Source organism: Gekko japonicus, unplaced genomic scaffold (assembly GCF_001447785.1).
Source record: "Gekko japonicus isolate JY-2015 unplaced genomic scaffold, Gekko_japonicus_V1.1 scaffold455, whole genome shotgun sequence".
NCBI classification, from domain to species: Eukaryota; Metazoa; Chordata; class Lepidosauria; order Squamata; family Gekkonidae; genus Gekko; species Gekko japonicus.
Window position 1 is genome coordinate 647,120 of NW_015166436.1, and position 12,593 is coordinate 659,712.

The window sequence follows — 12,593 nt, forward strand, 5'->3', positions numbered from 1 at the left end:
ACCAAAAAAACCCATTACAACCATCCCTAGTATGATGTCTGCGGCTAAACAGTGTGAAAGCAAAGACTGCAGGCCAGACGCCAGAGGAAAAGCTGCACAGAGATCTTGCCTAGAAGCTTAAGGCACGAGTCCTTGTTTGTGTGTACACTCTGAAAAGCCCTGCTAAAATGGGTCTGATCCACTTCACAGTGGTCCTGCAAGGATATGCCCCAGCCTGCAATGACATCACCAACTTCTCACAATGATCAGCAGTATCCACAGTCACTGAAAACATCTATTACGGCCAGGTAGTCTTGTTTTGCTCTTAACGTATCTCTATGGGACTTTTTAGGATGTATATTGCTAGAGACTAATGTGGAATATAAGAAGACAACTCTGACCATCGCTCAAGCCCCTTTCAAAGATCTTTGCTCAGTAGGAGTCATTGCCAATATGTTAATAGCTTGTAAAGCAAAACTATCATAGAACTAGAAATCTGCAGATTCACTTTTTATTGTAAGATTCACCAATCTGATTAGAGTAAGAGAGAAAAGATAAATCTTTGAATGAAACTGGTCTCTTTTTTACTTACTGTGAATACATGGGTTAGTTATGAAACAGACCCAAACCTTGCCTGCTTTGCCGATATCTCTCATTAGTAGGCTTTTTCTATAGTACAGTAGTTCTCTTTATATTTCTCATGTTTTTTTAAAAGTTGGTAATTTGTTTTTTTTTCTATTAAAAAAATAATTTTATTGGATTTCCAATCAAGTTTACATACACATCAATTACAAATTTACAAAGACATCACTCTCAATAATAATAAAATATACAGTTCCAACTATAGCAGATCACAACATAGGTCATATATATCTTATATATCATTTGGTGCATTATTAATTATTTCACCATAAATGTAATAAATCTATAATAGGGATTTCTTTATGTTGCATCAAATACTGTAATATAGGAGACCACGTCACAGAAAAATTAGATCGTGTTCTTTGAGAGCAGGAATCATTAACACTCTCTGTAATTCTTACCATTACATACATATTCCATAGCTTAGCATGCCAGTTCTGTTTATTTGGTCTCTGTTTACTTTTCCACTTTAGAGCAACAGCATTTTTTGCCGCTGCTAAAAGAATGGCAATTTGCTGTATTGTACTCTCTACTGGTATATCTATACTCCATTGATGTAAAAGAAGATGTTCTACAGTATTTTGCAGTTTTATACCCGATATTTGCTCTATGGTTAAGATTATCTCTTCCCAAAAGGGTATCAAAATAGGACACTCCAGCCAGCAATGCGTATATGTTCCCAGACTACCACACTGTTTCCAACACAATGATCTTGCCGTTGGCACCATATGGGCCAGCTTCTGTGGAGTCAAATACCAAAAAATAAGTATTTTAAACATCTGAAGTTTTATGTCAACAATATTGGTACTAAATGGAAAGTTCAACCATAACCTTTTCCAATGATCATCATCCAAAGTTTGTGTGCATAAAGTTTGCCATTTAAGTTGATATGATAAAACTTAGAAATTAAATGTTTCTTTGAGCTCCAAGCATATTTATAAACTTGTTCGAATTCAGATAGCGGTTGCGACATGATTGTATTTATTTTTATTTGAGAACATACATGTTGTATTTGTAAATATTGATACCATGGGATAGTCAACCCCAATTTTCTTTCCATTGTTGTTTTCTCTATTAATATCTTATTGGATGTTATATCTGAATCCAGCTTTTCTCCAAGCTTCTTGAGGTATCATAACGCTTGGAGGCAATATCCTTTCTTGGTTAAATAGGGCTTGGTATCTTGATATTTTAGGCACCAAAAAAAAGTTGGTAATTTGTAAATATTTTAAAGGTTTTCTAGTTTTTCTAAGGTAGGGCAGTGTTGCTATGTTTTCAATAGCTGCTTATTGAGTTCAGGTAGCGCAAGCCCACTCTCCCAGGTCTTCCACCAGCTTTCATCCATTCCACCACAGGTGCTCTCTGTAAAAGGAATCATAACCCAGGTCCCACATCCATTGAAACAAATCAAGATATTTGTTGTATCAGCTAACATTGGGTAAAACAAATTAAGGGGTCTAGTGCTGTCTCACTTCTTTTTGTTGTTCAGTCGCACAGTCGAGTCCGACTCTTTGCGACCCCATGGACCACATCACGCCAGGCCCTCCTGTCTTCCGCTGTCCTCTGGAGTTTGCTTAATTTCATGTTCATTGCATCGATAACACTGTCTAACCATCTCATTCTTTGCCATCCCCTTCTTCTGTTAACTTCAATCTTTCCCAGCTTCTCCAGTGAGTGCTCCCTTCTCATTTGGGTTGGGTTATTCTGACCAATATTGGAGTTGCGGTGGCTCAAGTGGTTAAGACGCTGAACTGCAGGCTGTGGAAGCCAGTAGTTCAGCAGTTCGAGATCTGAGTTGCCACATGACGGAGTGAGCTCCCGTCTCTAGTTCCAGCTCCTGCCAACCTAGCAGTTCGAAAGCAAAAAATTGCAAGTAGATAAATAGGTACCACTTCGGTGGGAAGGTAACAGCGTTCCGTGCACCTTGGTGTTAGTCATGCCGGCCACATGACCACGGAAACGTTTTCGTACAGCGCTGGCTCTTCAGAAAGAAATATACTATTTGGCTTTTAAAAGATTTTTTGAGAATTCTGATGATGTTGGGATTATTCTTACCCAAAATTCCACTGTAAAGGACTCTGATATTAGTTTATAGGATTAAATGGAGGAGAAAGGTTTTTTTTTTTGTAATTTTCTTATCATTTCTCCCTGATCTACTTGCTGTTTTTCTATTCCTTTACTACCAAAGGAAAATATAATGATCATTTCCTCGGCATGCTCACTTCAACCTCCAAGGGTTTTTATTTCTTTAACTTACTTTCAGAGATCTGACTCTCACACTAGATTAGTAAAGTACATTTTCTTGTTGGGTTAAGAGATACATTAGTTTGCAGTCCTGTACTTGCTTCCGAGGTATAACGTTCTACTAAACTTGGTGGGCTTTATTTTTGATCAAACGTGCATAGGATTACACTGTTGGTTTTCTTTATTAGTTCCATACTTTTTTCTCTAGATGGCAGAATTGAGACACTGTTGAATGCATTCTTAAGCAGGAACTGAACACGAAAAGCTTTTTCTTTTCCAGAATCGTACACATTCAGAGAGACAGAGAATGACTAGAGTCACACACACACACAAGTCTGAGCTGTAGTGTTTAACAGAATGCTGCCGTTGGCCATAATTCTCAATAGATGGGGCTTATTATTCTGTTTTCTTGGGTAGTGAAAGCGCTGTACATTTTGCATTGGTCAAACAGCAAAAATTTAATTTCAGTGGTTGGAAATGGCAATAAGGACAGCAGTGGAACTGTATCTCTTTGTACAGCCTTGCTTATTAATTTGGAACAATTCCAGATAAACTATGGAGTGGTTTAAGGAAGTACACCCAGGAAGTGCTTCTGCAGTGGAGGTACTACATTTACCTTATATTTGAAACACAAGGGGTTTTTTGTTATAAAAAAGGAGAGAGAGATTTCCCTTTTCAGCCACTGCTTCCATGTTGCTCGTAAATCCTGTCTGGAATATGGTCATAGCTGTTAGAGGCACTTACTGGACAGTTCCTGTGACATCATTGGTGACAAGTTGCACAAATGCATAATGTGAATTTTAAGAAGTTATATATTACAAAGTTATTTTTTTAAAACCTTCTTGAACAGATGGGCATTTCTTCCTTCCCTTATGCTGCAGTGCAGGAATACCGGCACCAACAATAATATTATTTTCCTATGTACTAACTCTCAAGAATTTTAAGTACCATTTAAAAAAAACTGCAGACAAGACGGTGGAAAAATTGACATATATCTTCCTCCCAAATGAAGACAAATTTATACAAGTTATTTATTTGGAAAATTTCTATGCAGCCTTCCAGAGAATCAGCTCAATGAGGCTTACAAAGCAAAACATAATAAAAATAAATTATAAAAGGTACTATCAAAACCCCAGCATTAATGGGTTGCACAGAAAAGCAGGCTTTTAAAAATGCTTCTTGTGTCAGAGAGTCACGGAGTTCAAGAGTTCATCTTTTCTGGAGAGAAGAGCTTATGTGACTTGCTGCTCTACTCACTCTTTGATTGGCCAGCATCAGCTTAGAGAGGAAATAAAATAGATGATCTGGAGGGGGAAGTTTCATTTGCCTTTTGAGTCTTTTGGTTTTTGTCTAAAATCTAACCCCTGGATCATAGGCAGAGGGTTTGGCTTCTGAGGGAAGAGACTTTGGGAGTCAGTGATTTCTGTCAGGGAATTGTCAGAAAAGTACTTCTATAGAGAGAAGAATAAGGACCCCCCTGTCGTAAATATATTAGAACTACTTTGAGGGAGAACTTAGATTCTCAGTCAAGAAAACTACAGAACAGCTTTATACAGACAGTGGATACTGGAGAAGGATTTGGCAGAAGGTCTGGGTAGTCAAAGCAAACTCCCATACAAGCCAAATATTTCTGCCCTGTAGCCTAAACAAGCCCAATTTTATATCTGAGATCAGGGAAGCCACAAGAGGGTGTTCCTTCTGAAAGTCATACAAGATCTCTTTACCTGAAGAAGAATTTAGTGGCCACGGACATTGTCAAAAACGTGGCTCAAAAGGCCCCATATATAGCAGGCAATCAAATGCTGGTTCAGACATCAGTCTTGTTCCACCCCCCCCCCCCCGTGACAGCTGTCTATTTTTTTAAAAGTTGCCATGTACACATTTAATAAATCACAGACATTTACAATGTTACAAAAGTGTTCTGGAGAGTGGGTTGAAAGACTGATTTCCACGGCTCAGCTACTGGCCCATAGGTACCGACTCCATAGATCTTCCTCATGTAAGCTCCACCGCTCTGGAAAATTGCATACGTAGGCTTTTCAAGGATGTTTAAAAATTCTTCTAGGAACACAAGAAATATGTATATGCTTACGGAGCAGTGAAACTGCCTCTGCCTCTCTCAAAATGGTACATTTACACCTTAAGTAAAATAAATACACTGCTCTTTGCAGACTCCATTTATACAAGCACTAAAGCCTGAAGGGCTTTAGACCCATTTCTCCCTTCTTCCTTGTTCACTCCATTCATGAACATTTGTTTCCCTTCTAACAGCTCAGCAAAGTCTCACTCAGAATCCCAGACCCAGACAGAGGTCGTAGCAGAGCTCCCTCGGGACTCTCTTTTCGTGGACATCTTGGGAGTGGCTGAGATGTACCGTAAATAATACTGTAATGCTGTACAGGGACACATCCAGTACCCTAGGGAGACGTGTATCTCTGCAGCACAAACGATTAACTGTGCTGTAGAAACGAATCAAAGATGGCAAAGCCCACAATTATGTCAATACTTAACGTATGGAAACGGCAGCGTTTGCTATATGCAACATAAGTCATTGACAGGGCTCTTTTTGTAGAAAAAGCCCAACAGGAACTCATTAGCATAATAGGCCACACCCAACAGCAGGAACTCATTAGCATATTAGGCCACACCCCTGACAGCACAGCTCATTAGCACATTAGGACGCACCCCCATGTTACCAGAAGTGTGGTTATCCAGCCACACCCACCTTTTGCTTGTTATTCTGTTTACCTTGTTTGTTGTCAAAACCCAGGGCTTTTTTTGTTGCAGGAACTCCTTTGCATGTTAGGCCACACACCCCTAATGAAGCCAATCCTAATGAGTTCCTGCTGTTGGGTGTGGCCTATTATGCTAATGAGTTCCTGCTGGGCGTGGCCAACTTGGGAGCCAGCCGGAACTCCGTTCCTGTGCGTTCCTGCCCAAAAATAGCCCTGGCACCAAGAGGAAAAAAATGACTGACCAAAATCAGTGCAGTGTGCTTCCATAACGAAGTCCAGCAACTCTGATATCTACAAAATGTGGTAACTTGAATTATTTAACTGTTTTTATTTGCAGCTACTCGGAAAGTCCTCCATACTGTATCCGATGTCACTAAATGCAGCGGTGTCCATGAGAGGAGGGGGATGAATTCATGGCACTTCAGAGGCTGTACCTTTGGATATGTTCAGTATGGAACTGTAAAAAAGCAGTATTACCCTAGGAACCTCTATCGCTGTTACTTTTCATACCTCATAATAGTCAGAGATTTATGATCCAGAAGAAGATGAAGAGGAAGACGAGGAAGAAGAAGAGGAGAAGGAGGAGGAGTTGTTAGTTTTTACACCCCACTTTTCACTACCCGACCGAGTCTCAAAGCAGCTTACAGTTGCCTTCCCTTCCTCTCCCCACAACAGACACCCTGTGAGGTAGGTGGGGCTGAGAGAGCTCTGAGAGAGCTGTGACTGACCCAGAGTCACCCAGCCGGCTTCATCTGGAGAAGTGGGGAATCAAACTCAGTTCTCCGAATTAGAGTCCGCCGCTCTTAACCACGACACCAAACTGGCTCTGGTCTGCAATGTCTGGTCTGCAATGGCACACTTATAGCTGTACCGCTACTTCTGTGTCACATATCTTAGTAAGTTCCAGTTCTTGCTGTCTTGTCACTTCTCAGTCCTTCCACATGGAGCTTTTCTTCTGGCTTGAATACCACAAAGGTTGAACCAAAACAGCATAAAATGAATTAAACAAAATCAATCAATTTATTATACAGTGCCCTTAAAATACAAATTTAAAAACATAGGTCTTGAATTTAACCTCTGGGCTGAAAGTCACAGGACTAAGTAGTTCTCAATGTACAATTTATAATACATATGAATATCCCAAAGCTTATTAAGTACAAACAAGACCACAATCACAGTGAACAAGACCAAACACATTTCTGCCCCTGAGGGTCTTCTTCAGTGCTCACAAATACACACATATACATACAGACAAGAACAAGTGTTGATACACTAAGCCAAACCAGGTGTTGACTGATTCACATATTATTCCATATGGCCAAATGATGACATTATTAAAATCATAGATCATAAGAACGTAAGAAGAGCCCTGCTAGACCAGACCAATAGTCCATCCAGTCCAGCATCCTGCTTCACACAGTGGCCAACTAGTTCCTCTGGATGACCAACAATGGGGCATAGAGGCCGAGGCCTTCCCCTGATTTTGCCTTCTGGTTTGGGATTCAGAGGATTAGTGTCTCTGAATGTGGAGGTTCCCCTCAGTCACCATGGCTAGTAGTAGCCATTGATAGAACTATCCTCCATGAATCTATCTAATCCCCTTTGAAAGCTGCTTATTCCTGTGGCCATCACTATATCCTCTGGCAGTGAATTCCACATTTCATATGGCCAAACTCTCTGTGTAAAGTAGTATTTCCTTTTGTCCATCCTGGCCTACTGCCCATCAATTCCATAGCATGCCCACAAGTTCTAGTGTTTAGGGAGACAAAGAAAAAATCCTCTTTGTCAACTCTCTCCACCAGTGTTCCCTCTAAGCTGAGTTAGTGTGAGCTAGCTCACAGGTTGTTAGCCTCTGGATCACACATTTTTGTCTCAGCTCAGGAAGGATGGCTCCAGAGCAAACTAATTTATGCAGTAGCTAAATCTCTCGCTCACAACTTTAATGCCAGTAGCTCACAAAGTAGGATTTTTGCTCACAAGACTCCACAGCTTAGAGGGAACATTGCTCTCCACCCCATGCATAATAATGTTCCATTATTTTCTTGCTCACACATTAAAAATGTATGATTGTAAATTATATCAGCCTAATTTGGGAGTTCATGTCCTTGTGGTATACAAAAACCAAGCAATTGATAGGATATCACACTGGAGCAGGATTTTTTGGAGTATCTGCCCAACGTTGCCCTTTAATCATCCATCTTCCGGGGTTTCCCTTGCTTTGTTCCGTTCTTTCCCAACTTTACTTTGCCATAGTCTGTTCTAAAAGGTCACAGTCAAAGAAGATCCACACACTGTATGTAGAGGAGAGCAAAAAGCCCTCCAGTGATATTGGGGAAGATGACGAAAGGAAAACACAGAGAATACTGGCCTGTTGATGCTCTCTCGTTGCTGTGAAGTCCTCTACATCTGAGGCAGCAATGGCTGCACAAAGAAAAATCGACATGTGGGGGCAACCTCTGTCACTGTTTTGCTTGCTAGTATCTGCCACTTGTCTGAATCCCATAAAGGTACAGGTACTGATCATGGAGCTGCGGTGGTTCAAGTGGTTAAGACGCTGAACTGCAGGCTGTGGAAGGTCAGTAGTTCAGCAGTTTGAGACCCGGGTGCCGCATGATGGAGTGAGCTCCCGTCTCTAGTTCCAGCTCCTGCCAACCTAGCAGTTTGAAAGCAAGAAATTGCAAGTAGATAAATAGGTACCACTTCGGTGGGAAGGTAACAGCGTTACGTGCGCCTTGGTGTTTAGTCATGCCGGCCATATGACCACGGAAACGTCTTTGGACAGCGCTGGCTCTTCGGCTTTGAAACTGAGATGAGCACCACAACCCTAGAGTCAGACTCGTCTGGCTTTCGAACAAGGGAACCTTTACCTTTTTACTGATCATGGGCAATTCTACATTGCCTTTTTTCTCTGTTGTTTTACCAAAGGTGCAGCTCAAAACCACATTCAGATACCCTGGGGCAATGCTATACTGACTGCGAAGTCACCCCTGAACGGCCATACATCTATGCAGAAGGTACCATAAAACCCGATGATCAAAGACAGTGAAAGCAGCATGCAGCCGTAGAGGGTACCATAAAATCCGATGATCAAAGGAAGTGACAGCAGCGTGCAATGCAGAGGGGAATTTCTGTTCTAAGATGGGTTTGGTAAAACAACAGAGGGAAAAGCCAATGCAGAATCCGCCAAAGTGATGAGTTGGGCTGCCTTTCCCAAAAAGATTTGAGGGCTTCATTCTCTCCTCTCTTGAACCCCAAAACCACTGTCTGCAAGCAAAACCATTGCAACCCTCAGTTCTCTCTTGAACCCCCAAAACCACTGCAAGCAGAGACTGGTGACTGAGAGACTCTCTTGCTGTGTATTTGTAAGAAGCATCTCTCTTCCTTCCCCACCCAGCAATTTATTGCAGCCCCCCCCCTTTTTTACTGTGTTGGACACAAAAGACACTAATGCAATTCCTAGTGCACTCACTGGAGAAGACCCTGATGCTGGGAAAGATTGAAGGTCAAAGAAGACGGGGACGGCAAAGGATGAGATGGTTGGACAGTGTCATCGATGCAACGAACATGAAACTGAGCAAACTTCAGAGGACAGCGGAAGACAGGAGGGCCTGGCGGGATCTAGTCCATGGGGTCGCGAAGAGTCGGACTCGACTGTGCGACTGAACAACAACAAGTGCATTTCTACCGACCTTTTTAACTTGGTAGGGCTAGGAACATTTTTTAAAGGGCTGTGTGAAGAAGTTGTGCCAAATGAGCACAGTTAGCAAGCTGGGGGTAGAAAGAAACAAGACTTCTTCGAGAGTGAGCACATAATCCAAGAAAAGTATGTGTTTTTTCCTAAGTGCCCAATAAATGGGAAGGTTGAAGGACAGGCCAATAGTCGGGATAAAAGACACAGTGAAACCTTTGTCCAAAAGACCAGTAAAACGAATTATCTTCAGCTTTGGCTAAATCATGCCTTAAGCAAAAATCCATATGATCGGAAATAGATTAGACAGTTCTCAAAAGCTGCACCCCTCCAAGGTCTAAATTTTCAAATTCACATTAATCAAATAGCATTTATCCTAGGAAATTACAATTAATCTGAGCTGAAGCTTTGCCTTTAGTGGAATGAATGTTTATGCAAGCATTAAAATGCTGAAAATGTTAATAACCTAATGGATGCTTGGAACAGAAATGCACCAAAGCATAAATAAAATACACCAAGCTAAAATTCTCAGCGCATTTGTTCAGAGACTACGGCAGACAATTTAATAAGGTTGGAAAAAATGTGAAAGGGGTGGGACTTTTGTCATCATGATTTCATACACTGTGCTCTTTTTTTGTGAATATTTGTGTGTGTGTGTGTGTGCTTGCGTGCATGCCTGGAAGTCATGGTTGACTTCTGGCAACCCCTAGTGGGGCTTGGATGTTTTTCAGAGAGGTGGCTTGCTATTGCCTGCCTCTGCGTCCCAGCCCTGGTATTCCTTGGAGGTCTCCTACCCAAGTACTCAACAGGGCCAGCCCTGCTTAGCTTCTGAGTTCTGACGAGATCGGGCTTGCCTGGGCTATCCAGGTCAGGGCCAGTAGATGAATTGGGTACCTGCCCCTAGGTGGCGGGGGGCACCCTCCTCCTTCTGAGGTAGAGGCATCAACGGCGGCGGCGGCGGTGGTGGCAATGGCGGTGGAGCAGTTCCTGGCGACTCAGTGGAGCGACATCGGAGGCAGAGCCCAGAGAGGCGGAGGCTGGAGAGCGCGGTGATGTGCGGCGCGGCAGAGCCACCAAGGACATTAGCCGCAGCCACAGCTGACACGGAGCTATGCGCCAGAACCGAGGAAGCTACCCGGAAAAGACCGGCTGCAGAAGAGGGCACCAGAAGGACGCCAATACCCGAAGCTGCTAGAGGAAGCCAGAAAAACAACAAGCCCTGGGTGCTGGTAGGCAGACACCACCCTATCAACAATGTGGCCCTAGTTAGGGAATCCGGAATATGTATGTAAACCGCACAGAGACCTGTCAAAAAGGTTAGAGCGGTATATAAATTGAATGTGTGTGTATGTGTGGGCTAATCATTTGAATATGCTCTGAAGAGTATTGGAAAGGAGTGAAGCTCCCTTTGAGGAAAATTGATGGATCCGCATGGAATATCTGAGAATCAATGAAGACACATCTTGATGATTATTGATGTTGGAGGAAGTTCTTACGAAGTGGAAGGTTGACTCCGGAGAATTTTGTCACATCATCTGAAACAACACAAAGAAATGTGTTGTATTTTCGTATTTTTGCATTGACTGATTACTCTAGACTTCTTTAGCAACTGATTACAATAGTGTTTGCACGCATTGCAGTATTTTTCGTGTATATTTTGGTCATACGTACTGCAACCCCCCCATCTTGATGTGCACCTTCCAAAGTGGTCATTTTCTCCAGGTGACCTGATCTCTGTTGCCTGGAGATCAGTTGTAATCCCAGGAGATCTCCAGCCACTGCCTGGAGGCTGGCAACCCTATGACCTCACGACAGGCCCAAGACTAGTCCCAAATCCTAGGTCGACATTGGGACCACTGCACAACAGTGCTTATTGTATTTATTAATCCTTATGTGGCTAATGCTTCTAGAAGATGAAAACTGGGCAAGTTGCTGCTGTGTTACAAATGACATTTTAAAGATGTATGCATGGAAACATCAAGTGGCGATCATATCTGAAAACATGTTTATCCTAACAGAAAAGCTCATCAGGAAGCCTTGATAGATGGCAGATCCCTGCGGAGTAGGGTTGCCAACCTCCGGGAGGTTGTTAGAAATCTCCTGGGATGATAACTGATCTCCAGGGAGCAGAGATCAGTTCCCCTGGGGGCAATGGCTGCATTGGAAGGTGGACTCTATGGCATTATAGTCCCTCCCCTCTGCAAGCCCTGCCCTCCCCAGATGCCACACCCAGATCTTCAGGAATTTCCCAACCCAGAGCTGGCAACCCTAAGTGCCAAACTTGGGTGTACTGGCTTGCAGGCTCCGAGTATCAGCTGCCAGAGGTCAGGCAATGCTGAGTCGTTCAGTCCAACTTTGGGGATCTAGAAGTCAGGCAAAGCAGAGTCAATGCCTTAGCATCTATGGTACACATTGCGTTCATGCCTAACAGCCTCTCTTGGCTGGCTTTATAGCCCCACACCTAAGGGTCATGCTTGCAACCAGTTGCTCAGAAGCAATCCTGCAACTGCTTATCTTCATTATCGGCAAGCACCTGGCGTTGCGCCAGGAGGTGTGCACTTTGCCGTCTTGTCTGTAGCTCTGTTCTCAGCCTTCATCTTTGGAGCTCTAAGGGTGTAGGCGATACTGGGGGGCTGGGAATGGCCAGCTGAGGTTCACCTGCTGAATCAGGGCTGGAGGGTGTTGGTGGCTCTGCACCAGCTGTTGGCTGTGAATCCTGACAAGCCTGCAGTTCATTTTCCTGCTGGTCAGCTTCTGTTAATGCAAGGTTAGCTACACAGGATTCCTCTTCTCTTGAGGAGTCCTCTCTATTGCTGAGCCCTGGCTGACTCATGACAATCAGGTTTGCTCCTGGGTTGTGCATGAACATGCTGGTTATTACCTTTAAAGCCCTTCACAACCTGGGACCCACAAATCTGAAGGACCATCTCCTTCCCTTTTTGTAGCAGGAACTCCATTGCATATTAGGCGACACACCCCTAATGTAGCCAATCCTCCAAGAGCTTACAGAGCTCTTCTTACAGAGGCTACTGTAAGCTCTTGGAGGATTGGCTACATTAGAGGTGTGTCGCCTAATATGCAAAGGAGTTCCTGCTACAAAATGATGGCTGACCCACCAACCTGGCATTGACTAGAGCCCAGGCCTTTTCCATCATGGCTCTGTGGAAAGGGCTCCTTGAAGAGGTGAGGGGGCCCCTCCCTGGAGTGCTTCAGGAGAGGCTGCAAGTAGGGGTCAGCCTCCTGGTGGGACCTGGGGATCCCTTGGAATTACAGCTCACCTCCAGACTACAGAGATCAGTTCCCCT